At 40.4% G+C, this 27,440-nt stretch overlaps 1 protein-coding gene across 1 annotated transcript in view; it reads right to left on the reverse strand.

Annotated features, from left to right (window-relative positions):
• The window catches only part of LOC119904423, a 60,440-nt gene that overhangs the window by 22,192 nt on the left and 10,808 nt on the right, over positions 1 to 27,440 (reverse strand). Inside the window, 1 exon segment of the mRNA XM_038721072.1 lies at positions 3,365 to 3,485. The gene's annotated coding sequence lies outside the window, so the exon portion shown is untranslated.

Consider the following 27,440-nt stretch of genomic DNA (forward strand, 5'->3'; position numbering starts at 1 on the left):
TCTTTAATTATACCTATTGATGGAGTTACGATTTGTATGACTTTTATAATTATTTACTTTACTTACTTTCTAATTCTACAGTATATTGATATATGTTGTTACATCATTTTCAAGAAAATCCTCTGAGAAACTATTTAGAAGTACAAAAAACAAATAGAAGTGTCAGTTTTTGTTTAATCTAGTGAATTAAATACCTGAAAAATCAGTGTTCATCATCATATTTATGCAAACATATACCCTGACTATGAGTCTTCGGCCATGCTTGCGGCTCTGTGAGGCTGTATTACATCTGTGCTTATGACGCTGTGCATTCAAAACAATTTGTGCACAGTATCACACAGTACACATAAAATATTATGCCTGACTAAATAATGGCTTTTAATACGCTTTTTTCCTTTGCTCTGCCTAAGAGTGCCTGAAGAATGTTTTCATTTCTATGATCAGTTTTTTCATCTTGAAGACCACCTTAAGGTTCCCCTGAGTTACTGCATAGGAAACTGACTGCACACTTGACCTCTACATTCCTTTTCCTATTATCCTGTTTGGCAGATACAATATATGTGTGTGTATGTATAGTTTTGATTGGAGGGAAAGTGCTGATATGTGGAATTTGGGTTTAATTAACAGGAGCGTGTGTGTCTGAATAGCAGGCAACATGCTGCTCAGCATGCCTCTGCCTCTCTCCCTCTCTCTGCCTTTCTCTGGTTGAATTACTGCCAGTATAAAGGCTCTCTGGAGGTCTGCACTTTCTCTGCTCCCTCTGTCACTGGAGCTAACTGAGAAATAACTCATCCCTAACAGCAGGACAGTAAATCAGCCACAATGTCCCAGCATGCACAGGGGCAGGTTTCTTCAGATATGATGGCAGAGTGCGTGAAGAGGACAGCATTAAAATGAGGAAATAAATAATTTATGTGATCGGATTCAAACCTCTAAGATGGTGCATTATGGAGTCCTTACATTTTAAATTATGTGACCAAAAGTGTATGGGTACCTCTGCTTTGTGTACTTGGTCTGGACTGTTTTTTCATGGTTTAGCCATGCTTAAGACTTTGCACTACGGCATACTATCTTTTGTATTATATTTGAATATATTTTGTATTCATCCTAATGTCATATTTCACATATTTCCTGTTTCAACATGAAAATGCCCCATGCACAAAGCTGGATCCATAAAGAAATGGTTTTACCAGTTTGATGTGGAAGAACTTGACTGGCCTGCACAGACCCCTGGCCTAAACCCCATCCAGCACCTTTGGGAAGAACTGGAACACTAACTGGAAGCTCCCAACATCATTGTTCGACCTCACTAATGCTCTTATGACTAAACAGGAGCAAATCCTTGCAACCACAATCTGGTGCAAAGCCTGAAACCAGAAGAGTGGAGGCTGATATAGCAGCAGATTAATGGCCATGGTTTTGGAAAGAGATGAACAATCACGTAATGCATTGGTGTAATTTTGTTTTGGCTATGTTTTGTATTTTGGCTAAACAAGAATAACAAAAGCCGATTATTTCATCTATTAGTACAAATCAATGTTAAGAAATTTTTAGTGTAATTTTTATTGATTCTAGTGCTGTGGAATACAATATGTCTTGAAGGCTGACTGTAATATTAAATGACTTGCTAATGCATTATTTTTGTAATGTACTGGATCATTCAATGTAATTCACTATAAAATTCTGAAATACATGGGATTGGCTGGTTTCCAGAGTGTTTTTAAAAAAAATAAAAACATCTGCAGTATTTCAGATATTTTTGTTGTTGAGACGATGCAGTTTTTTCACCACCACAATACAGAAATGGATGAGCATGAATATTTTACAAAACTAATCAAGACTTAGGGCACATTCAGACCAGGAAAGTCTGCTAGTTCACTTGCTCTGGTTTTGGACCAAATACAATGTTGATTTTCTTGTTTGGTGCAGTTTGCTTTCACACCAGGCCATTCCATTACCCATAATTACATAAAAAAGGCAAACAGTGCATTTGTTTCCAGATTTGTCTGTAATATGAGGTAGTTATCAGTGTAATTAAAGACACAATCTGCATTGACTACGAGAGCCTGTTAACCCCAAAAAAGGCACAGTGCTTTCTGCAATTGGGTCGCATCGAGGTCGGGCCACATTCACACCTTAAACAAACCGTCTAAGAGCTTGTTTGGAACCGGACCGAGAACACATCGAAGCAAACAAGACAGGTGTGAATACACCCTTACTTTACGGGCCAACATGATTTAATTTTGCACTTGTTAAGCAACATCTTCGGACAATAGGTTGTCCTGAGTAGACAATTGTTCCCAACCTTGGCCCACAGGTCCCCGGATAAATCTGAGGCATCAAAAGATAGAAGTCAAAAAACGAAACACGAGTATAGTTTTCTTCTGACTTGTCTCAAATGTTTGTCTTTTTCATGTGAAAAAGTGAGGTGAGGTCACATGTAGACCGTGTTCCATGAGTTTTATGCATAGACTGTATATCATAAAAAGTTGAAAGCGTAAAACTCCCAAATAAACAGCTTAAAGTGTGTTTAGAGTGCAACTGCTTAGCGATTTGTATTCACTTTAAGGGATGACAAGCCTTAAAAGGTCAGTGGTATCAAATGTTGTCCACTTTACAGCCATGTGAGTGGAGAAAGAGAACCGAATTGGGACTTAAGCCACTTCAGCCAATCATTGCTGAGATCCAGTGTTGGGCAGTAGCGCCGTTAGTTTAACTACATTTCTCAGTAGCTTGGTGGTAGCTAAGCTCTTTTATTGGCAGAGTAGTGCGGTAGCTTCCACACATGCTACATTTTCCATATATATATATATATATACATACATACATACATACACACACAAAATTATATTTAAAAAATTAAAAGTAGCTTTGATGTAACTAAGCTACTTTTGCCACGTTGCTGTAGCTTAGCTTGCTACATTTCACTGGGGGTTAGCTTCTGTGTAGTGAAGCTTCATTTAATGTAGAGTAGCTAGTAGCTTAGCTCACTACATTTTCCAAGTAGCTTGCCCAACACTGCTGAGATCTGACTTGCTTATGCATAACCTTACAATAAAAGTTCTTTTTATAACAAAACAAAAATATGGTTTTGGTTGAATTTCTATATATTGTGGCAGGTCATTCTGCCATAAGGCTCTACTGTTATTGTATAATTCTGTATGTGTTCATCACATCATACATACTGTTATATGTGAGTCAGTGTTTATTTTGCTATCGGCACATCTGCCCTCCTCTCTGACAGGGCAGAGGTTACCTATGAGCAAGCCATGTTGCAGAGATCAGGTCTGGAAACAAATCCTCCTGTTGCAGCCAGCAGTTCCTGCAGCTGCTGGCAGTGTGCTGTCTGATCTTCTAAACTTACCCCATTTTAATCAATCTTCTCTCCTCCTACAGATCACTGGCTCAGCTCCCAAAGTGCCCGACTTTCTCGTCTCAGAACAGCGATCTGTCTGGAGTTTCCACTGAGCCAGACAGACGTGGCCCTGAGCAACAAGTAAAGACAGAAAGAGAAGAAAAAGCAAATCAATCAATGAGCTGGTTTTTCTAAACATAACAAAACTACCACTGTGGAGATGATCCCTCTGCCAAGTGATACTGCTTTTCACTCTGCTAAAGAGAGAGACCCACAGAGCAACAGAGACTTGAGGCTTGAATAGCAGATGTATCCTGATACTGTAAAACAAACCGTGTCCTCTTTTCGGAGATTGAATTAGATGAGTCAATTACATAATTAGTGTTTCTCTGTCATGAGAGAGTAGCAGATTACATGCACCATGCCAAGAGCTTGCATATAGTGTCTGTGTGTGTGTGTGTGTGTGTGTGTGTGTGTGTGTGTTGAAAACAGCCTGCGGTCAGTTATTCTATGTTATATTTCCAAGCAACAAGATTTCTATTAACAACAGTTTTTCTTTATAGTGAATATAATGATCATGTTTCAGTAACAGTTATGGCTAAGAGAGGAAAGAAATACAGGTGGTGGACCACAGAGGAAAATCAGTTTTAAGCTATATCTAGTGCAACTGCACCTTTTAAATAAACAATAAAGGAAACAAAAAATACATTAAATTAGAGAACAGAATATAATAAAAATACACCTGGTGCAATATGTGTTTTGGGCTTTGTCCTTGTCAAAGAAATGATAAATTACATTTTTTTAAATGAAAGAAAAATAAAGAATGAAATTATCATTAAATAAAGAAATATACTCATTGCTGCTAATACATAAATAAAACTAAACAAATCTGGTGCAAAGAGGAAAAAAAGGAATAAATGAAACAGCAGCAGCTGAAAAACACCATTTAAATAAACAGCTGGTTCCTCAAAATACTGTAAATAAGAAAACACTATGGAATGAATGACATCAACACGTTAAAATATCTAGTTTCAAAATGTCAACTTAAAAAACATAAGCAGTGAGGTTAATGACACAAATTCCAGACATAACTACACAGCAGACATGAATGTAATGTAGGCCAGCAGGCCTAAAATAAAACAAAAGAGACTGAACTGTGCATTACAGAAACAGCTCGGATCAAAGACCCAAATCAGACTGGGAAACACGGCTCTGCAGGAATGATGAATAATCAGCTCACAAAAAGACAAACAAAAGAGTGACCCCACCTCGTCTTTAATCACGGCTGCTCCACTAAACCCTGCATCCATCACTTCAACATCTTCAGCCACACGATGAGAAACTAAATGTTGTCATTCAAAGCTCAGGTCACATGTTCTCTGACGTTAACACAAACATCTCTTCCCCTCCCCTCCGCCTGCGGGATACTGGGATGGAGAGTGCTGTGGCTGCGTCATCTAAAGTTATGACAGGTGGCTGTCACTTAGAAATAAACTCCCCACTCCTCCATCTCCTCCATCCCTGGAGTGCTGGATGATTGACAAGGCTTCCAGTGGATCCTCCCTTCTTTCCATGCAGGATCCAGCTCCTCCATTGCAAAAATGATCCAACTTACTTCATCCACCTTTTGTTTGTGACCAGATCTGTTGATTTGAAACAGATTGAGATGAAACAGACTCTGAATTAGCTCAGATCTGTATCTTCAGCTCCACTTTGCACACTGGGAGACTTTCTCAGCCGTCTTGCTCCCAGAATAACCTCGCTCCGATGATCCCACTGAAACTGTTAGGCTTTTCAGAGAGGGAATGAGAAATTGGCTATCAGCACTGACTGAAGTGACCCATTTATTTATTTGATTTTTTCTCTTTTTATCCGGCAAGCGTTTAAATCACTGAGCCAATTCCCTGCCGTTCCAGCCCGTTTCATTCATCCTCTCCTTACGGGCGCTTCAGAACCTCCTGAACTATGCTATGTTACTGAGCAGACTGTGCAGACAGTCTTATTACTGATCTGTGTGTGTGGCTCTGTGTGCACTGCAGACTGAATGCCTTTCAGATCCTATGTAGTGGAAGAAAAGGTGATAATAATGTGCTCCATTTTTTGACACCTCCATTGTTCCCTACAGACATGCAGACTCACACCTCCTTCTGTCTGGTCCAGCCGTGGTGTCTGTGTGAGTGCGCAAGTGTGTGCGTGTGTGTGAGAGAAGGAGAGAGAGTGAGAGAGAGCGAGTGAAAGAGAGACTTTGGCAATCTCTCAGCCTCACACTTCTCATTAGTTGTTTCTCATGAAGAGGTCATCACTTCATCTTGATAAATATATATTATTTCACACTGTGGTTCCATTAAAACAGATATTTTAAAAGAAGTAAACAAATCTGCTCTCTGTCACAAGAATCACTCCTGCATCCACAAACACCCAGATCAACAAGGGAAAATAGCGACTAAAAGTAAAGAATACAGAAAGTAGATAGGTGGACTCAATTCATGTGCAGCTGTACATATTGTCGACTTAAAAACACATACTCCTAAACATCATCATCATTATTATTATTATTAAGAATGTCTCTATTTTGATTTGGAGGCAGCACAGCACAACTCTGCTTCCACTGAATTAAGGCCCTTTCAGACACAACATGACAACGGCACCACTACACTCTGAAACCCATTATTTTCAAAGGCCAGCTAAGATGACTTTTCGCTGCGTCGAGCAAAGCGGTCAATTCTAATCACATAGCTAATCTGAACAAACTGGAGCTTATGTCGAGGGGATGGTTAGCAATATGACACAATAGTGACGATAGAATCTCTGACACAGTGTCAACAAAAACTGAACATGTACAAAAATGTACATATTGCACGGCTGTTGTAGTGGTTGGTACTCTTGTAACTCAGGGTATATGAGAATACGCCATAATATTTCATTTACAACTTACAGAAAACAAATGCCTAAAAGAACTAACGAACTTGGTGTCTGTAAAATTAGAACAGGAAGTCTGAGGTAACAATATTTAAAAATACCCATAAAACTGCCATGGCATGAATATGTTCACCTCCCATCAATGTGTGCTGCGGCTCAGCAGGTGTCTGAATCTGAAGCTCTGTGCTGTATGTGAATGAAAGGCAGGCTAACGTTAGCACAGCTGGAAGGCACAGCAGGAGTGTGACAGACTTGACAGCGCTCACCTTGAGGCCAAGAGTAGAGAGGACACACAGTCAGACAAACTGAGACGTCCGCACACTAAGCCAAAGATATTTAAATGTGTCTTTTTACCTCTGTTTTGGCCCCCTATCCACACTGGCTGGTGTTTTTAAATAAGCCTTTGTGAAAATGTTCTCCTGAATGGCAAAAAATGCTGGAGGAAAAAAATGACCTACCCCTGCTCAGTCATGGCAGGGCGCTGTGTTGCAGTAAAGTTAAGAGGACAACTGATACAGGTAATTTGATCTGTATGTGTAAGAGGGAAATTGTTACAAACTAGAAATGTCTCACCAATATAAATATTGATAGCTTTATTTTAATCTCTTCAAGGTCAAGTCAAAAGAAACACTGGTGGTAGTACTACAAATGAGCGAGTGTGCATGTGCTTGAGTGCACAGACATGCTGTGTGCGCCACTCAGCATGTGGCATAAAATGGCAGACTGCTGTCCACATACTGTGTGCTGGCATGCAGTCTAGACCCAAACACGACTTGAACATCGACGGCCGCTGTGATATTGCACTGTGCACAACAGCGAGCCTGAAGATGGCGGCCACCAGCGAACACTACAGCCGACTGGTTTCTGTTCTTGTTATGAGCCCCTGAAGCCACAATAACAACAGCGACTTACACTGTGACACAGGGAGTGGAAATGTAAGGCAGTCAGGTGAGGTGAGAAGACTCGACAGGTGACTAAACAGCTCAGAAGTCATAGTCAGCATCACATGCAAAATGTACGATATCACTGCCTGTATTTAAATGTCACCCCTTTCCATTTGCATGACATTTAGCTGATACTGTGACATGTTCAAGCTTGTCAACAGACTCCTGCATACCTCAACAGTTGACTCCTAAATAAATGTCGGGATCAAACATTTATCCCTGGTAAGCTGGAGAGATAGTTGTAAAAACTTTGTTTGCTGCTTCAGAGGCTGTAAGCTTGAATTCACTGGCAAAATTGCACAACAAAAACTTTGCCAGCCACCTCTGAAGCTTAATCCACTTTTTCCCAGTCTACCTGGGGGTTTAGTATTTTGATACTCATAGTAGTTCTGGCAAAATATGGCTAAACACACAAGCTTCAGAGCTTACAGGCAGCAACAGCATGTTACAGAAGCAGTGTATTTAGACATATTTTGGCAAATCAATGACTGTTTGGAACATTCTGAGGGAGCTTGACAGTGAACAAGTGGATCATGTTGCAGGAATAGTCAATAGACAAAGTAAGTGTGTAAAGTACATTTCTAAAGCATTTCTCAAAACTGTGGTTACAAAGTACTTAGCATACGGAGAGAGAAAGAGAAAATATAGAAGACATAATTAAAACCACACAATGTGTACAAACCACAATAAATTTTTGTTATAAGAACAAAACTAAAACAAAAGTATCACTTCAGTGGCCTTTTATCTGTGTGACATGGTACTCTGTTGACACTGACAAACAAAACTCATATGGGGTGGACGCTACTGTCAATTTCTACATGTTAGATTTGAGCAAAAATGTATTTAAATTATTATTTAATACATGAAACATTTTTAGGGAATGTCTGGCAAAACATCCGGGCTAAAACAGCCTCATCAGAAAAACTTCACTTACAATGCTAATTAAGATAAACAGAACACACTCCATACATGTCAAATATTTATCATACGCATCCTGCAGTTTTGCATTAGTGATCTGCCTGTTTAATGGCTTACCTGTCCACCTGCCTCTCAGTGTGTAAGTCATCTGTTAATCCAGCAGTTCGCACCTTTATCCCTATGAAAGTCTACCCACATAAAGCTCCAATCCTCCCAGCGCGATCTGGGCTCAGCGTTATTCTATTGATTGAGATGCTTATCTGCAGTGTCTTACATAAGAAGACTTGACCGCCATTATCATTATAGATTCCTCCATACAAGCAGGACTTATGGGGGGAGGGAATTTCTCCAGCAAAGTAACATCGCTTTGCAATTGATATTTCTGGAACAGATGTCAAAATACTGTATTTTAGGCCTAAAACTTGCAGGCAAGCATTTATAGGTGACACAAACACAAATAATGTTGTATTAAAATAGAGTTGTTTTAAATACTGTTACAATTAATAAATCAGTCTGTAAAGTGAAATTTAGTTGACAATTAATTGTTAAAGAACTTTATCAGGAAGAGTATTTACTTGCTTTTCTTATTTTTTTCATACCGTGGTAAATCAAATACTTATAAGCAATTGAAGCACTCAAATATTTTAATATTTTGTGAGCTAGCTGATTAACTGATGAATCAGAAATATTCAACAATAAAAATAATCAATTTCCAGCCTTATTTGTAATCAAGGACAATGGCTCATGCAACTGAATCACCCTACATCTGAGACTGTGTGAGACAAACACACAAGGAGAGGCTTGCATAGGGCCCGGCAGGTAATAAGAAACTAGTATCCTAATGAAGTAAAGTGGCTCTCCGTCTCATGTCAGGAGTAGGATGGACAGAGGAGAGCGGATTGGAGCTCTGGAGGATCTGTGGAGGCTGAACATTAACTGCTACTAGAAGGATTAGTTTACTAAATGGCTGAGATAGGATGCAAATGAAGGAGGTGAGGAAGGATGAGATAGAAAAGTGAGAAGCAGGGAATGAGGGATGAGGACTGAAAAAATAGATGTAGAGGAGGAGTAGAGCACCTGGATGGGGCAGCTGTGGGACCTGAGCCTCACAGAAGCTTCTCAATGACAGCATGTGAACTGGAGAAGACCAAGTTTACCAGCACCAGAGCACATGCAGGGATATTCTGGATATCAGGAACTATACAACATCAAGGTAAACTGATGGTAAAGGCTTAACTAGGTGCAGACGTAATCTGTAGCTGTCTTTGCATTAATTATATTAAGTGTGAAATAAGGCTGATGAATTAATTGAAAACTTATCAAAATCGCAATATGGCCTACTGCAATTTTATTGGTGCATGTATTATTTTATTTTTTTCTAATCCTAGGAGGTGTAATGTTTGTTAAAATGCCGTTATAAATTAAGCATTGTTGTGCTGCAGAGATTACCTAGCCTACACTTCATATTCTATATATTTAAGAAAACATGTTTGTTTGGTACAGATCCCTGCAAAAATCACACCATTTAAATGTTTTTCAATGAAAATTGGAATAATTATGTAAAAATGATCATTCCCTCTAATCTTGCAAAGATCAAAATTGTAATATCAGTCAAAATAATCACAATTAAATATTTACCCTAGTGTGAAACTTGTTCTGCTGCTTTACATTACCTTCCAATGCAAATTATTATCCCGAAGAGCAGTATACAAAACAATAAAAATATTGAAGAACGTTTGAGAATATTCAAATCAGGTATATCGTATAAATAAATAAGAAACCTGTATCTTTAACTTCAAAGGGAACTCCTTTTACACATCAAAGTCTGTTTACAGATGTTACAGAGTGCTGCATAATGTGAAAAAAGTTGTATAAAGCCTTTTGTGACTCCAGGGAGAGCTGTGAGAAATCTGATAAATTGCCTCAAGTCATGTCACTTGAGTCAGCGCAGTTGGAACTGAAGACTACAAGTTTGAAAATGAAAAACGTCTGGGGGTGTAGAGCTAGAAAGAAGTGAGCGTACAAGGCCTCTGTAGCTCCTCATCTCCGCTTGAGGTTAGCAACTTTGAAGCTACATCAGCTGCTACTAGCATAACGCACCTAACCTCAGACAAACTGTTGGCGGTCAAGTTGCATTGTGGGTAATTTAATGGAAGTTCGTAAAGACGATACATCTCTGAATCTGCCGCATCGATTTTGATCCTTATAAAAACTGTCAGTGCAATGCTAAATCAGTGGTGTACTGTTTTAATGCAGCATTTCCAGCAATGGGGACACGAGCAAGAGGCCAATTTAAACTGGGAAAAAGAGGTTTTATAATCCAAAACAGAGGGGGGAAAAAGAACAGATCCAGGAGACGCTATTGGGTCAGGGCAAATTCATTAAATACATAAAACCGATAGACATCCTAATGGCTGGTTTAATTATTCAGTATTCCAATACAATATAGCCAGTTGCTTATATCTGTATAATTAAAGGTTTCTGGTGCTTGTGAGCAGCCAACCATGTGCATGCATTCTACATCTTTTCCCCACTTTAGGAGCTTGAATGCACAAGGTTGGAAATGAGAGCTTTCCCATTTCTAAGCTCCAACTTCCAACCATAAATAAATACACCATTAGCATTGACAATGACTGTATTACATGGGGAACTGGGTGATCTAAATTGGGAGAAAAGGTTGCAAAATGAAAAGAAAAAAACAACTTCCAGCTTCTGCCATTTATGCATGCAGATGCTGAAGAGTTTCTTCAAAGGAAACGCTCAACATTACCATTTTCCCCCTCCCAGACACATTCCCACATGCACAGAAACAGCCACATAAACCCCACACCCCTCACTGTTTCCCATCACCCAGTGAAATGTGGGTTAATGAGGCACCACCCGGGGGCACTGTCAACAACACCTACACTACAAGTCTCATCAGAGGGAGGGGAGGCGAGGCAAGAGAGTGGGCGGGAGGGGGGCCTGCGAGACACTGAGCACCGGTAACATCAAACATGGAAGTGTGGAAGAGTGCAGTTAATTAGGCAGAATGACTGTGATGTGTGTATGAACTACTAAGTCTCTGAAAAGATGAATAGAGTTGTACAGTAGAAACTGTTTACTGTAGCAGCTGAGCGCTTGGCGCTGCAGGCATCTGTAACTGGTTATTTTGAGCTGTGGAGTTAAAAATAATATGAAGTCATTGTTACAAAGGGTGGCTGTGTATTGAGTAGTAGCAGGAAACAGTATTAAAAAACTAATTTACACGTTTAGATTTAGGTGAAAACAAGCATCACCTAAATTAGCCATACATTCAAACAAAAACAATCTCTGTCCACACCAGCGTTTAAGCTGCATAACAGAATTGATCTCTGTCTGTACTAAAACGAACGACAACACACATATCAAGTGACCATTCAGGTACACTGGGCATGCGAGTGCTTTGTGTGATTCAAAGACATTAAGGTAAGTAACGCTTGTAATTTGTTATCCAAATCAAATTAGGAAGCCAAATGCGAATGTCTGCGTCATTGTTTTCAAAGTCCTCCGTTTTCGCCTGTCCACTAATACACTACTCCGGAGTTTTAAAGAGGTGGTATTGTGCTCATTTTCAGGTTCAAAATCCTATTTAGGGGTTGTACCAGATCAGGTTTACATGATTTCATTTTTTTTTTTTTAAAAACACCATATTTTTGTCATACTGCACATTGCTGCAGCTCCTCTTTTCACCCTGTGTTGAAGGCTTCGTTTTAGCTATGGAGTGATACATCTTGTCTCTAAATGATCTTTGTTGGGAGTTGCACATGCGCAGTACTAGCCAATCAGAAGCAGAGAAAGGCGGGTCAGCAAAAGGCAGCTTCGATTCAGCTGTAGGCTACACGTTGCCGACCAGCTTGGCAACATAGACTGGAGCAAGAGTTTCAGAGTGGTGAGTTATTAATCTGTAACAAATGTATCTTTCATCCGGGATCAAGTTATAACTGAGCTCTGTCTCTACATCACAGTAACAGCTTCACGTCCACTGACTGCCTGGAGGGTAGCTAATGTTTGGAAGGGAGAGGAGAGGTGTGCTGCAGCTCAGTGTTTTTCCACTGGTGTTTTTGAGGGCGTGTCGGACTCAGCAAGCATTATGACACGTATTTTCATTGTGACGTCACAAGAAAGGGAAGTAAAGGCTGGACAACAAACGAGCTGTTTTCAGGCAGTTCAGAGCAGTGTTTTCTGTGGGAGATGGGAACTCCCTTTAGGCTTTTTCACTTTGCAAACCTAGTACATGCACAAAAAAGATATATAACTCAATAAAGGAGAGGGAAAAAGGCAAAAACCATAATACCACCTCTTTAAAATGAAAACTTAGTGTGCAGTGTTTTCAAACTTCTCCGTTTTAGGTGTTTGGATTTGCCGTTTTAGTGTGGACGGCAGGCGTAAATGTAGCAAAAGTGCTGCGTTTAAAAACGAAAACGTTGTAGGGTGGATGTAGCCTGAGAAGAAGAAAATATCCAAGCCCTTCTTCAACTTGCTTAAAGGTACACTGTGGGGTATCTGACCACTAGTAGCACTATAGGGCAATGTCTTTCAGAGTTGGTCCCTGCTTTCTTTGTGTGGTGTCTATGGATTAGGACAGTGCAATTCACATCATACCGTAAATTTAAGACTTTTCTGTTGACTAACAGTGGTGGAAGAAACATAGTAATGCGCCAACAAAGGTACTGAAGAAGAAGACTGCTAGAAAGTAAACATGGATGTAAAAACATTATGATAAATGATTTTATTTTTTTATTTTTAAAATTGGCTTGGCAAGTGTTCCGTGAGGAAGGAAACATTTGTTAGACCTCAAATATTAAAAACAATGGGTTTTTGTGAGTAACATTTGTTTACAAGAAAACTCCAACTTAAGTTTGACATCAACTATCTTCACAGGCACAGGGAACTTGTAGGAGAAACACATGCAGCCCACGCTTCTTGCGGTGCCCATCTGGTATCTCCATAGCTGCAGTAATTCTGATGTGTAGTTACATCTTTGAGGAGGTACACATCAGTTAACAGATACAGTAACTACAGCAGCTACACGTGTATGGTCAGAAGCTACAATTTGTTCAAAGCAGTAAATTCTCAAAGATTGTATGGAACTGCAACTGTGTCAAGTCTTACAGCACTCTGTTATGAAGTTGAATGCACTATGAAAAGTTAAAACAATACATAAAAACACTTTATTGGGAGGCAGTAAACAACCTGCACTAGTGGTTCCAGGTCATCTCGGTCTCATTCATATTTCATGTGTTGGGAGGTAGAAATGTTGCAGATGAATTATACAGGCAGTAGAGAGACCAAACACCTTGCTTCTTTTACATGAGGTTTTCCATGAGCAGCACAGCAGATCTACACATACTCAAAGAGGACAAAAGCAGGAGTCAAGGAGTCAGTTAATGCAAATGATGACCGGAGCTGTCTTTGATATGAGGCCTAGTAATAAAGATTAAGTGCTCTGGAAAGACTGGCACTTTGAAGTGAAAAAGGGTCCGATATCCCTCTGAGAAATGTAGGTTATTATGCTTGATCTGCTTGTTATTTTAAACGGAGTGTTCTTCAGGTTTATTATTCATTGATCTTAGTGAATTTCCCTTTTGTTGTTGTTCAGTCCGTATTACACTTTCCTACCAGAAGGCAATGATTGTAATTGAGAACGCCCTTTATGCCAACCAGTGCTTTTTAGTGTGTTGACACAGGTACTAAAACACTTCATATGATACCCAGGTCTACATGAGAGTCAAGTTAAGAGAAAGAAACACACACACACACACACACACACACACAAAATATCTGTGGTCAATATTAGACGCAATCGAAGTCTGCACGTCTGTAGCTCATGTTTAATTGATGAAGCAGCAAGCCATGTAATTACGCAGTGATCACAGAGGAAAACAAGCCTTGATAAAAATAGGCATAATCTCAATAACTGTGTGTGTGTGTGTGTTTGTCACCCAATCAGCAGAGTGGCTTTCTGTCACACCACAGCCAGCCTCTCCTATCGACTGATGAAGGGTTATGGATCTCACTCAAATTGGTGGCTGCATCCATAACAACAGCTACACAGACCGAACATTTTGTGCGACAGGGAACATACAGGCTCCACACATACACACACACACACACACACACACACACACACACACTTATAGATACCAGATCAAACAATAGTGCATCTCTCCACTGTGGTGATTACGATCCGATGTGACAGTTTAAAGTTCTGATCTTCAAGGATGTTTGATGAACAGAAATAGCGAGTTAGTGTTTTCAGGATGAAAGCACTCGCCCGAGGCTGAGTGCTGTGAAGCAACGATCGAATCAAAAGGATATTTTTGGTTTCTTAAAGATTTAAAAAATACCCTCTCAGATCCACAACAGACTGCAAACAGTAAATCTTAAACTAAGATACATTACAAACTGTCAAAACTGCCTTTTGTTTACCCTTCCCCTTTTGATATTCTTCATTCATTCATCTTCTTCTTCAACTGCTAAAGTTTTCATTCATGCAGTTTTTTGTGAAGTAGAGGGAACCGGAAGGTGGTTTCCTGCACTGTAAAATCCTGTTTTGTGTTCAAGATATCCTCTATGTTCCTCAACATCGGAACATGGGAGTTTCTCTTTGTTTGGCATGGTTCAAATGCTTCAATACCCATGAGTCTCAGCCAATGCCGCTAAGGAGAGGAAGCTACACAGAAGGACATATCAAATTCAAAATGTAATGTTCTTCAAATTGAAGCAAAACACGGCACCTTAGTTCCCAAATTCACCCAAAACTGACCTGAATCTGATTTAAACTGCTGAATGTTTTATCAGCTTGCTGTTAAGTTTTGATGTTTACAAAATAGCAGTGTTTTGTATTCCTATGTGCGATGGCCCACACATTTGGCAAAACTTTAGTACCTGCCAAACTCATTAGATAATAAAAAAATATATAAATGTTTGTTAGCCTGGAAAGAAGCTTCAACCTCTGGAGGATTTAGGGTCATTGTGGGCAGCAGCCCAAACAGACTGAACAGTTGAAACTGTGTATGCTATATCTGGCTCCCATTACTTGGCAAGGCCAATGTTTGTGCTCAGTCTGTGTGTGACCTACGTATAGACAAATACACACATACAACTGCCCCCAGGGTGTTTTTGTGCGTCTGTTGTCATTTCTGCAGGGGATCATAATGACATCAGCAACACCTACATCAACAGTCTGCTCACATTTATATCCATATGCTCACACACACACACACACACACACACGATGAGGAGAGGAAAAAAATTATATCAGGTGAAATAAGAGAAGCAACACATTTAGAGATGAATTCAGCTGAGGAAGTGAAAGGGGGTGTAAGAGAAATACCTGACTGGACAGAGGAGGAGGAGAGATTTAGGTGATCATAGAGAGAGATAAGCAGAGAATGAGATGGATAGAGAAGATCGAGGTATCATTGCTGTCCCAGGAGTCGCGTTAATAAACAAAAGGAGGGTAATAAGGCAAGAGCGGATTTGCTGGGCAGCAGATGGCTACGTGAGTCACTCCCATCAACAGGAATGAAGGGAGACAGGAGAGATAAGAGAGGATGAGCATGGATGGAGAAAAGAAAAATAGGGATTGATGACGATGACAGAGAGAAAAAGAGAAAAATCATTCACGTATCCCATCAAAGCACTTCTGCCTCTCCTTAACAAGACAATCACTCAAGATAAGAATAAAAAGATTGTTCTGTGTGTCATTTACCCACTGGGTCACAGGCATCTGCCCGTGATGAATCCTCCCAGTCATGAATAAAAGTGAAATGTTTCATTGACGCCTCGCTGTTCCTGGAAATTGAAGAGCCGCTAGTTGACTTGAAACTAGACACTTCCAAATGAGACTGTCCTGGTGTATATGATCTTTATTTTATAATTTGATTTTAAAATTTAGCAGAAAGTGAGTAAAAGAAGAAAATGTTTGATGCCTTGCTGCTTGCATGAGCCTCTCTCTTCAAAATAAGAGACCCTGCTCCTACAGAATCAGAATGGACTTAAAAAGATGACACCTGACTCCATCCAAACAGTCAAAGAAACATATTTAAAATGTGTATTACTGAGAAAAGAATCTATTCATCATATAAAAATTACCACTTGAAAACCTGTTTTCAGATTCAGCCATGTGGTCTTGTAGTCGCCTCTTTTATCTGGATCAATGCTGCCCTTTAACCTTGCTGAGGGGGTGTCAGTGTTTTCAAAAAGCCTTTCGTAGCAGCTCATTGTCGACTCTAACAAGGATCCATCACGTATGCAACATGGCTATCGACTGATTGGGTCCTGCAGTGGCCTACACTTAACTGTATCTGCTGAAGGCATTCAGATGGCATTACAAGACTCACACCTTCTTTGAAGAGAGGGAGAGAAAGAAGAGCAGGGAGTGAAATAAAAGATGAGAGAGGAAAGCAAAAGAAGCCCCTCTTCTTTCTCTTTCGGAAGCCAAGGACATGCTTGTAATTGGTTTAAACTGTATGGGGGAGAGGAGAGGAGAGGAGAGATTTGAGAGCAAAAACAGGAAAAGCATTGAAGGGAAAGGGGATGGGAGATGAAGAGATGAGAGTGATGAAAGTGTAGAGCTGGAGGGATGTGATGATTAGCTGCATGGGGGAAGACGGAGAGGAGGGAAAGTGGGGGGGATTGGGAATAAGGAGGAGCCATTGATCAACTGTCACCACAGTTTACAGAGACCTGACTAACAAGCATCAACACTCGAAGGCTGTATGAACTCTGTAATGTATGTGCACACGTGCAAGTGTAATATACTACGGCCTGCAATTGTATGCATCTTCTTCAAGGCTGGGTATCATATTGTTATATTAGTGCCCATACGTAACCAAAGTTTTAGTACAGTTTTTTGTCTGATGCCTTCCATTCCAGGAGTTACGTTCATACAATATACAATATACAATATATCCAGTGCCAACGCTTAGAGCCAAATGAACAAGTAGGGTGTCCTGCGTGGCACAAATCAAGGTGTCTGACTTTCATGCAGGAGACAGGGCTTGGCATCAGAGACCTGCAATAACGTTAACCTTTTAGTTTTAAAAACTGTAACCACGATCTTTCCCTAACGATCATACCATAGTTGCCTTGCACAGATTTTATAGAAAGAAAGAATCTTTAAAATGTTCGCATTGGACATAAAAAAAAACTTTGATACTGAATGTAATCAGGTTTTGCAGAATAGTATTGGCATAAATTATTGGGTGATGGGGTTCTACATGTACTGAGAATATGTTGTTCTATCCGTGGGTTAAAATCAAAGGCAACTGGACTTGGCTGAAGATACTCAAAGACATTTCACCTCTTGGTTGGCCTCTTAACCTTGAATTTAACCCACCCTGGATAACTATGACCTGGATGACTGAGAATCTTTACAGACATAATGTTGTTCTACCATTTTTTCTCTTTTAACAATAGAAACGTGAAATCACTTTAGATGTTAATCTGACCATCTATCAGTACTTTACAGAAAGTCCTGATCTTTATGAGAAACATTTATGCAAATCTCCAACTGTGACCAGTTTAAAGCCACGAGTAGAGCTAGCTAGCACAGAGTGGAAGGAGGAGAAGACAAAAAATATGACAAGAACAACAAGAAGATTAAAAAGAGATGCTTTCTCCCTTATCAGTGAAGCGTCACATTACTCACACACTGTCTGTCTATTCTGAGCTCTGAACACTCTGAGCGCTGAAAATCAAACTTGACATCCCACACTGGGTGCCACTTTATATTCTGTTCAACACTATACAGAAGATACTCCCACAAGATGCTCAAGCTGAAATGTTTCTGCAGGCGGACACAAACCTATCGTTGCTGGGAAGAATTAGGTTTCTTGTTACTCATTTTGACTAACATATTCCAAAGGACAAAGTGAAGTGCCATTTAATTAGACACAAAGGCTGCTAGCAGTGGCTGCCGAGGAGCCGGCCACACTGGACTGTATCTTTTTATCAATGGCAGATGGAAATACCTAATTACTAACCCCAGGAAGCCTTTTGCTCATCCTAACCAGTGGGTACAGACATGATTAGCCTCACATGAACCATCTAAGCCCCGAGTCCAAACCTCTTCCCCTTCCACTCTCCAGCATCAATAATGCTATGCAAACCTGCCTCTGTCAACTCAATTTATTTTCCAATTTCCCGCAGGGTGAAAGAGTACCTCTCACTCTATCTTCCTGTCTGCCATCTATCACTCTACAACTCTATGTTTTGTTCCTTCTCTCTTTCCTCTCTGTCCTTCCATGTGTCCCCTCCTCTCAACTCTTTATTTGTCCGTTTTTCCCTTCAGTTGAGATTTCAGCTAGCGAGTTGTCGTTATCCTCATACTCCATGTGCCAGATAGGTGACATAGGAGAAGAAGAATGGAGGAGGATTTTATTAGAGATTTTTAGCCTCTTCCAGATCATAGTTTTGGCTTTACGGCACATTTACTGCATGGGTTAGTGTCAGCTCTCATCAAACTCATTTCCAGCAGCAGCAGGCAACTGTTTTCAGCAAACAAGCTCTTATAAACCTGCCCAGCATCAAACAGCAGACTGACAAATCTAGCATCTACTAGCTGGAGAGGAAAGTGGAACATTTAGCTAAAAAGCTTGCCAGAGTTGGTGGAGAACAATCCAGAGCTAAACAAGAGAGTGAATATGACTTCAAATGAATGACTTGTACTACATGTGAAAGTATACAACTGTTTGTGAATTAGCCAAACTAAGGACATGATATATCAGTGTGTGTTTTTCAAAAATTATAACTCCTCCTGTGAGATATCCATAAGTGGAGGCTGGTGTATAAACAGATAATGAATGACTAAAAACATAGATGTAATAACTATATAGTTATTTTTATGGATAAAAACTCATTAATACTTAAATGTCCTCATATCCGTAACTCATTATAGTGTGTTTTAACCATTCATTAAATGTTTCTATACTGCTCATAAATGTGAAATAGTTTTACCTTTTTTTTTTTTTTTTTAAATCAGGTGTTTAAGATGAAGTATTTCAAGCAAAGTGAGTGAAAAAGGGTTTGTTTTAGTACTACAGAGTTGTTTTCAGATGTAATGAATAATAGTAAAACATACTTTATTACCTAGAACATCAATTAAAATTTTCCCAAATAGTTATTTACATAATACTACTAATAATAAATATTGTAATCAATATCATAATCATGGGAACCATTTCACCTAGCCCTGGTTGCACCAGTTTACATGAGGCCACAGACCTAGCCAGTTGATGTTCATGCTGCTCTGTGAACAGCCAACAACGCACACAAGCACAAACACAAGGGGCTGGCCCGGCTGCAGCGGAATACACTATCGAGGACCAACCGGGAATTTTTCAGCAACCACAATTAATCTCATGGGACTGCGGGTAGTGACTCTGTGTGTGTGTGTGTGTGTGTGTGTGTGTGTGTGTGTGTGTGTGTGTGTGTGTGTGAGAATCTCTCAGCGTGCCTCCGAGAGAGAAATGGGGCGAGACTACAGGACAAGATTGAAGATATCTTGTGCGCTGACTGCCCCTGAGACACACTCACACACAGGCAGACAGACCACATACACACACAGACTCAAGATTTTAGAGGGTCAGCCATGAAGAGAAGCTCCTCACATTCCCTCTACCTGCAGATCAGATATAATTTCACCTTCAGAGTTATATCTGTAGGTCAGTTGAGCATACAAAGAACATGCTTTAAAATGCTTCATATGCAGTATAAGGATCTGACTAAGCAGAAGGTTGTAAAACTGAGCCGCACTGTCAAAAGAGCCTAAAAGAGCTATCTGTGTCCATGCAAAGCATCACATTACACCTGCTGTCATCCCCTGTCTTTCCTCCATACAAGGCTACATGAATTATTGAGCGATCCCTGCTCTGTCAACTACTACCCCTCCAATTGAGCAAAATAAATATTCAACCTGCTTTCACCATTCATAATATGACAGGATCCATGAATGCAAAAGGTTTTGTTTTTTCAAGCTGGAACAGGGGAGAATTTGAGTATAATGATGATATAGAGATATAAGAATCCATGCTATCCCCTCACCTACAAAGCAGAGCACATGCTTCTTCTTTATCTCTAGTTTTTCCACCGGCAACAACTGTCTCCACTCTGCAGCTATTTCCCTCAGAGAGCTACTGAGAGCAAAGCTACTGAGCTACAGATGCTACAAACTCTTCACCATGAGTAAATAAAAGCCAGGAGATTCAGGGTAATTTTTGCAGGTTTGTGTACTTACCTTTGTTATGAAGGAGTGTGCATATGTTGGTCAGTGTGTGTTATGAGCTCCGCAGCGCAGCAGGCAGCCTCTCCTCTCCGTCTCGCTCCCACTGCGAGCTGGAGTAGAGTGAGTGAGTGAGAGAGAGAGTGTGTGTGTGTGTGTGTGTGTGAGGGAGAGCCCTCTTACTGGCTATTGTTACAAGGAAGGGAGCCAAACTGAGCATGCTCCAACATGAACAGCCCTTTTGGTTGGCATGGAAACCGGGAAGCGGCTGTCGTGCTTGAGTTGTGAGGTGCTTTCTGCTCCTGACACATGCACGTACACACACAGTAAAATGTAGGCAGGTGCTGCTGCTGGGTCATCATCCTGTTTCAACACAATCCTTAATTCTCTGGTGTTTGATTCTCTACAGTCAGAATGAGTGACAGCTGCCCAAGCAAAACATGACCTAGATCACAGACAGAAGTTCACACAGTGTCCTGGATAAAAGTAATCCACAACAGTCCGGAGTCCTCAGTAAAATATCTGACTTTTAATCTGAAAAAAACATAAATGTGACAAACAGAGACACTGGAGCTTTCCAGCTGTAATCACATGATGCATCATTGCACCAGAAACATATTGTGACAAAGCTTAAGGAGAAAATCTTAAAGAGGTGGTATTATGCTTTTTGGCTTTTCCCCACTCCTTTTTCGAGTTATATATCTTTTTTGTGCATGCAACAGGTTTGCAAAGTGAAAAAGCCCAAAGTCCAGCCCAAAGATAGTTCCCATCTCCCACAGAAAGCTCTGCTCTGAACCGCTTGAAAACAGCTCGTTTGTAGTCCAGCCCTTCACTTCCTTTACTTGTGACATCACAATGAAAACGCGTCATAAAGCTTGCCAAGTGGCTTGCGGGGTCAGGCACGCCCTCAAACCAAGCTAGTCTGAGCGGAGGCCCTTTGGCTCTACTCGCCTTTGTTTGGTTTTCCATTGTAGAAATGTTGCACCTGTACCTGCTTCCAGGTACTTTTTTTTCATATCAACTCACCTCCGTTGAGCTTCCAAGCAATCTGAGGGATACTAAAACATAACCTGAAAACACAACAGACTGCTGATTGGTTAGAGAGAATATTCACTATTCACTGCATCATCATTGCCACCAGACAGAGGCCAGCCACAGAAAGTTTTATATTTTACAGTTTTCGTATGGAATTTCATCACTAAATCCACTTCTGAGAAGTTTTGAGGTGAGAAATCAGCTGTGTAGATTTCTAATATTGACAGTTTTACGAGAAGTGATGGCGGAACAAAAATGTGCTTGAATATTGTCGGTGTTGAGGAGCTCAGCAAGTGGCTGCGGGGGAAGCCTGAGACAACCCGCAGGAGGAGCGTGTGAGGCCGGCCAGCCGCCCGCTCACAGAGCCCTCTGCTCCCGCCGTCACACAGACCGCTGCAGCAACAACGGCAGAGGAAACACAGCTGGAAGTTTTCATACCGCTTATCTGTCTTTACATTCTGAGGAATGTTGAAACGTTTTAACCTAAAAAAGAGAAAGCTGTGTGGATCGCTGGTGTGTGTGTCGCACTGAACATTACGTCGTGGCAGTTGTGTCTGGTGTCGCTATGACAACAAGCTACGTGCTATCTCTGGGTACTACCTGCAATGGTAGCATTTTTCAGCAAGGCAGCATAGATCGTCAGAACACCGGCAACAGTTCAACGTTTAGTCCTAAAAGATTCTTCTCCCTTCTCTGCTTCTGATTGGCTAGTAGTCCTTACCTGGGAACTGCGCATGTGCAACTCCCAACAAAGATTTTGTACAAGTAAGATGCATCACTCTGTAGCTCAAGAGCGGAGCGTACAACACATAGAGTGAAAAGAGGAGCTGCAGCAATGTGCAGCATGAGAAAAATGTGGTGTTTTTTGAAAATTAAACCATGTAAACCTGTTCTGGTACAACCCCTAATTAAGATTTTAAACCTGAAAATGAGCATAATACCACCTCTTTAAAGTCATTTCATGATGATGACCTTTTAAGTATATTTTAGGGCATTTTGTGCCTAAGTTGACAGGAAATAGGGGAAGTGGAGAGTTTGGGGAATGACATTCAACACATGTCGCTGGACAGTTGCATGGGGCCACACTGAGAATTTTCATGGTAGAAGATGCACTTTTAATCTGTAGCACTTTTGCAGTTGACTCCTACACAATGCAACAAAGCATTTATCTTAAGTTTTGCTGTTATTTACATCTAAAATAAGTCAGAAATTACTCAAAAAACACCAAAATTTTACAGTTAATTTTTTAAAATTTGAAATGGTTTTGGAAGGCACAGCCAATTTTGGTCATTGTGTTGATACATGCATAAATGTATGAGATCAGAAAACACTGATACATGTCGTTCTGGAGGGCATGGACAATCGGCTATTTCAGTGTTTAATTTAGACGACTTGTTTGAATATTATGACATATCAGTATTGAGATAATGCTATAATAACTGCCTCAATAATAAACATGTCCATATTGCACCACTGACCTTGCTCTACATCAAAGATATGAGTGTTATTGACTGTGAAAGGTAGCATTATACATCATGACTTGCAGACTTGAAATTCATTAAAATAATACAATTTTCAACACCAATCACTATGATTTCTTCACATTATGAATTATGAAAATGAACGTATTAGCAGATATTTCTGTTGTTCACTTGTCTTCTCATAACACCAGGGTGGTTTTAATATGAAGTCTCCCTCTCAGTAAAAGTCAATTTTCCTCATTAATATGCACATTTATTTACACAGCAGGATGCTCAGAATCTAATCAGATGTTCTGCTCTGTTGGAGGAACACGTGTCATAAGAAAGACACACCAAGCGTGTACATTGTGTAACTGTCTCACAGAACGAAGCCGAGGCTCTGAAATTGGAGTATTTGTCCGCTGCTGTAGTGTGTTGTAATGGCAGCATGTTTGTATGTGTGTTTGCATATGTCGAGAGACTCCAGGGGCATCCCACAACCCTGACTTCCTATGGGAATAACAGTCACTAAAGGCACCATGCAAGCATCCACCAGAACGCTCTTGTTGTGTTTGTGTCTATGAAACAGAACAAACCAAGCTGCTGTTGAGCATCAAATGGAGACAAAGCACTAAACTAAGAGTAAATATCGGTAATTTCCAGCACAGTCTTATTGCAAAATTACACCGAAGCCCACCCTTACACTTTTGTGTTTCCGACTACGCCATCCACCAGGACAGAGCAAATGACAGAGCGAGAAAAGAGAGAGAAATCAGGAGTTGGTGAAGCCATTGTCAGCCGTCAATGCAATGCAGCCCACACGCCGTAGGGGGTGTGTTCTCTAAACACCTGCTGTTCTGCATCTCAAGGCTACCTGCCATCAACAGAAACCCACTAAAACGTTCAACACAGTTAAAGTGTTTCTCCATTTAGCAGCTCCATCACCCATCAAACAATCAATATGACGACCGCAGGAGGGCATTAATCAGAGGATGGAGGTGGGTCTGTTGAAGCATATAAATATACAGTATGTAATCATTGCCAAACTGGCCATGTTTAAATCCACTTTTACATTAATTAAAAACCATTTAGAATTTTGCAATGGCTGCACATAGGAGCAAAATGACTGCAGGTGCTGCTCATGTTATAAACAGGTATACAACGCATTTTGCAATTAATTGTTTTGCTGATTAAAGCATTGCAAAGGAAAATCGTTTAGTTTTGGACTCTTGGTCAGACAAATCACCATGAGCTCCGGGAAATTGAGATGGAAATTGTTCCCTATTTTCTGATGTTTAATATACCAAATATTTAATCAGTTAATCAAGAATCAATCAATAGTGAAAATATTCATCAGTTGGGGAGGACGGTCATTATTTTCACCCGATTTTCTGCTAGATTTTGGGCCCAAAGCTCAACTAAATTAAACTTCGACCAAATGTACTGACCTCAGTAAAGACGTCTAATGGTGTTCTGGCAGACAAGAGGAGACATTTTTCTGTTGCCAAATCTGCAATTGTGAATTTAACTTTGTGTCACCCAGAGTTGTATAAACCACAAATTATTTGAAAATATGGATAAAAAGATGGAACATTTTCTAATTGCACGTTGTGAATCAGACTAAACAGCAACCGTACATCATTAAGCTAGTTTTTATGTTATTGAAGCTGCTTTTTGGGCTACTTTCGAACAGGAGAACTGCACAAGAAACACATACTCCAACATATAAATCACTTTATAGACTGATTATGGTTAATGTGTTAGCAAGCAGTGGCCTATTCACATATCCAGCATCATTATAGTTTTTGGAGTGGCGTTTGTGTCCAACCGCTAAATAGAGGTCTATTATTCACTCGCCTTTTAGTTCTGGTTTGGTCTCCACTCCTGAGGAAACTGTCTGTATCGTTTCTTCACCAGCTAGTCACTAAGTTTGTCATTTTGCTGCTTGGTGCTAGATGGGTAGTGGGTCTAACAGAGCTTGTCTGGCGCTTTCGGAAGAAGGACAGAGAAGAAGCTGCAGGCTGCACAACCAACTCTATGAGCTAAAAGAGAACAAAAAGCTCCATATTTCATTATTACGTGTGACACCTTCCACATTACACACAGCCACATAACCATTTAATAATTATTTATACATTATCATGGAGCCTAAAGACCTGAAAGCATTAACTTGGCTCATTATTTATGTTGGTAGTAAATAAATCTATTGTATGAAGACCTTATTACAGGTGGCTGTCCTGATGTAATGTGCTTTGGCTTGAGCTCTACCTTGTGCAGGTTTTGCGCTTTGTCATTTCAGGTTTGAAATCCCAGTCAGACATGTTCTGTAGAAGTCAATAAGAAGTAGTGTTTATTGCAGGGTATATAATGTACAAGTGTGTTAGTGTCCAGGTTGACCCTGTCCTGTTATCAGATCCATACAGATGTCTAGGTGGTACTGACACCAAGGGTCGAGATGAGACGTATCCACTGAGCTACGCTGCTCAGACCGGTGACACGCGGTTTGATAATTTATGAGGGCTCCACCATTGGTTCAATAATTCACAGGGCCCTTGCTCTGCCGTGGGTAACAGACAAGCCTTTTACTGAGAATAGAAGGAGAGGAAGCAAGACGCAATGAGAGAGAGAGAGAGAGAGAGAGAGAGAGAGAGAGAGAGAGAGAGAGAGAGAGAGAGAGAGAGAGAGAGAGAGAGAGAGAGAGAGAGAGAGAGAGAGATGTGGGGTGCAAACTCAATAAGAACTTAACCACACCATTACTTTTTGAGGCTTGCTAAATTTAGCACGACTTCCATGACTCAAGGGAGGAGGCGCATGAGGACATGAAAGAGGGTGAGCCAGCTTTTAGTGTTGAGTAAGTAAGTAACCCTGGGTGCCCAAAAGCATGAAGCATCCTGAACCAACAAACACAGCAGTAAGTAAAGCCAAAACAGAGGAAGCCTAATAGAGTGTGCACACGCAGGGTGTTCACATAATGCAGACCTCGCTGCTGCACAATGGCTGTTACTGTTGGCTCTTCTGGTGAGGAACAATGCATTGTTATCGACCCCCTTAGCTAAATGGAAGTGTTTACATATCGAAGGGGGAGGTACGCGTTAATACAGGACGTTGTAAAAAAAGTCCTTTGCTAGTGTGTTTATCCACCGCTTGATTGCTTGGCAACCACAGGGGCATTGTGGGGCACAGTGCGGTCCTTTGATGTATGACAATCAATAAAGTGATGGGGAGGCTGATAGAGGGCACAATGCATAAAGGCACACTGTGACACACATACAGAACAGCACAGTAGCCACAGGCTCAAACTATAATTTAATCATTAACTAGATCTTTGTCATCTGAAGATAAACCTGGGTAAATTTGGTCAATCAGAATGAGTTCTATGTTCTGTATATTTAACACCTGTGGTGTAGAGGTATGCAAACATCAATTTGTTGGTCTTCAAAAGAGCTCCAAAAATGCAGTTAAATTACAAGTGTTCAAATGTTCCATCTTGACTATAACATTGCCCAAGTGCTTTTAAAAGCACCAAATAAATTACGACCAAAAAGCATCTTTTAGATTAGGTGCTTAAGAGATGGTGTCTAAGAGATGGCGGCATGAGTGTGAACTCTAGTTCTGTTCTCTGTTGTGTGAACACTTACATACTTTGACCCAAAGTGCTGAAGAGACAGGAGGCGGCAGGGGAAGTGGCCCACATTCCTTAGTAAAAACTGCTGCTTCATTCACTCACGATGACGTGTGTTGGTGTGAGTGTGCACAACCCACATTCCTGGGCATACAATATGCTAAATATACTAATATCTACGGTTGCAAATAATGGTTATCTGTGATCTCAATTAATCTTGTAAAATCCAATTTCCCTTTACATTTTCCCAGATGTAAAATTTCTTGTTCAGTCGAAGCACAAAAACATTTAATTTACAGTGATTTTAAAAAGAGAAAAGAACTAATCCTCGCATTTGAGAAGCTGGAGCCACACAATGTTTGATGAATGACTTCAACAACGAATTGATTACCAGAATAGTTGTTGTTTTCTGTTCATCAACAAATACCTACCTATTGTAGGTCCAATATTTTCAATGCTAAAACATGGTAATTTTTTTTTTTATTAGCATGCTGTGTTGATGATCTGCTCTGCCAAATTTGCTTGTCGTGTATGCATGTTTTTATTCATTGGTGCACTAGAACAGGTGACCTGTCTGGAAAAGGGGAAATAAATGGAAAACAGGGCCACTTGTAACCATCATGACAAATTGACCATTCATTATTTCATTTTCCATCTGCTCTTGATGGGTCTGATAGGAAATAGAGGTGACTGCAGAACTTAATCTACCATTTAAATGTCAGATGTTACATAAAAGACAACACTATGACCTATATTCTCACATGTGCTTATGAATGAGCATGTGTGTGTGCATATTGGCTGTAAAGGCTGATTTAAAGCCCTACGTACAAAGAGGAACTGGCTATCATAATCAGCATGCCTTGCAGCTGCACAGTACACTGCATGAACCCGGCCCTCCTGATGGGAAGCCTTGAAATCCAATTTTCCTGTCAATCTATCC

Source organism: Micropterus salmoides, unplaced genomic scaffold (genome assembly GCF_014851395.1).
Source record: "Micropterus salmoides isolate LMB-PRFRI ecotype aquatic unplaced genomic scaffold, ASM1485139v1 Ms_hic_scaffold_15, whole genome shotgun sequence".
NCBI classification, from domain to species: Eukaryota; Metazoa; Chordata; class Actinopteri; order Centrarchiformes; family Centrarchidae; genus Micropterus; species Micropterus salmoides.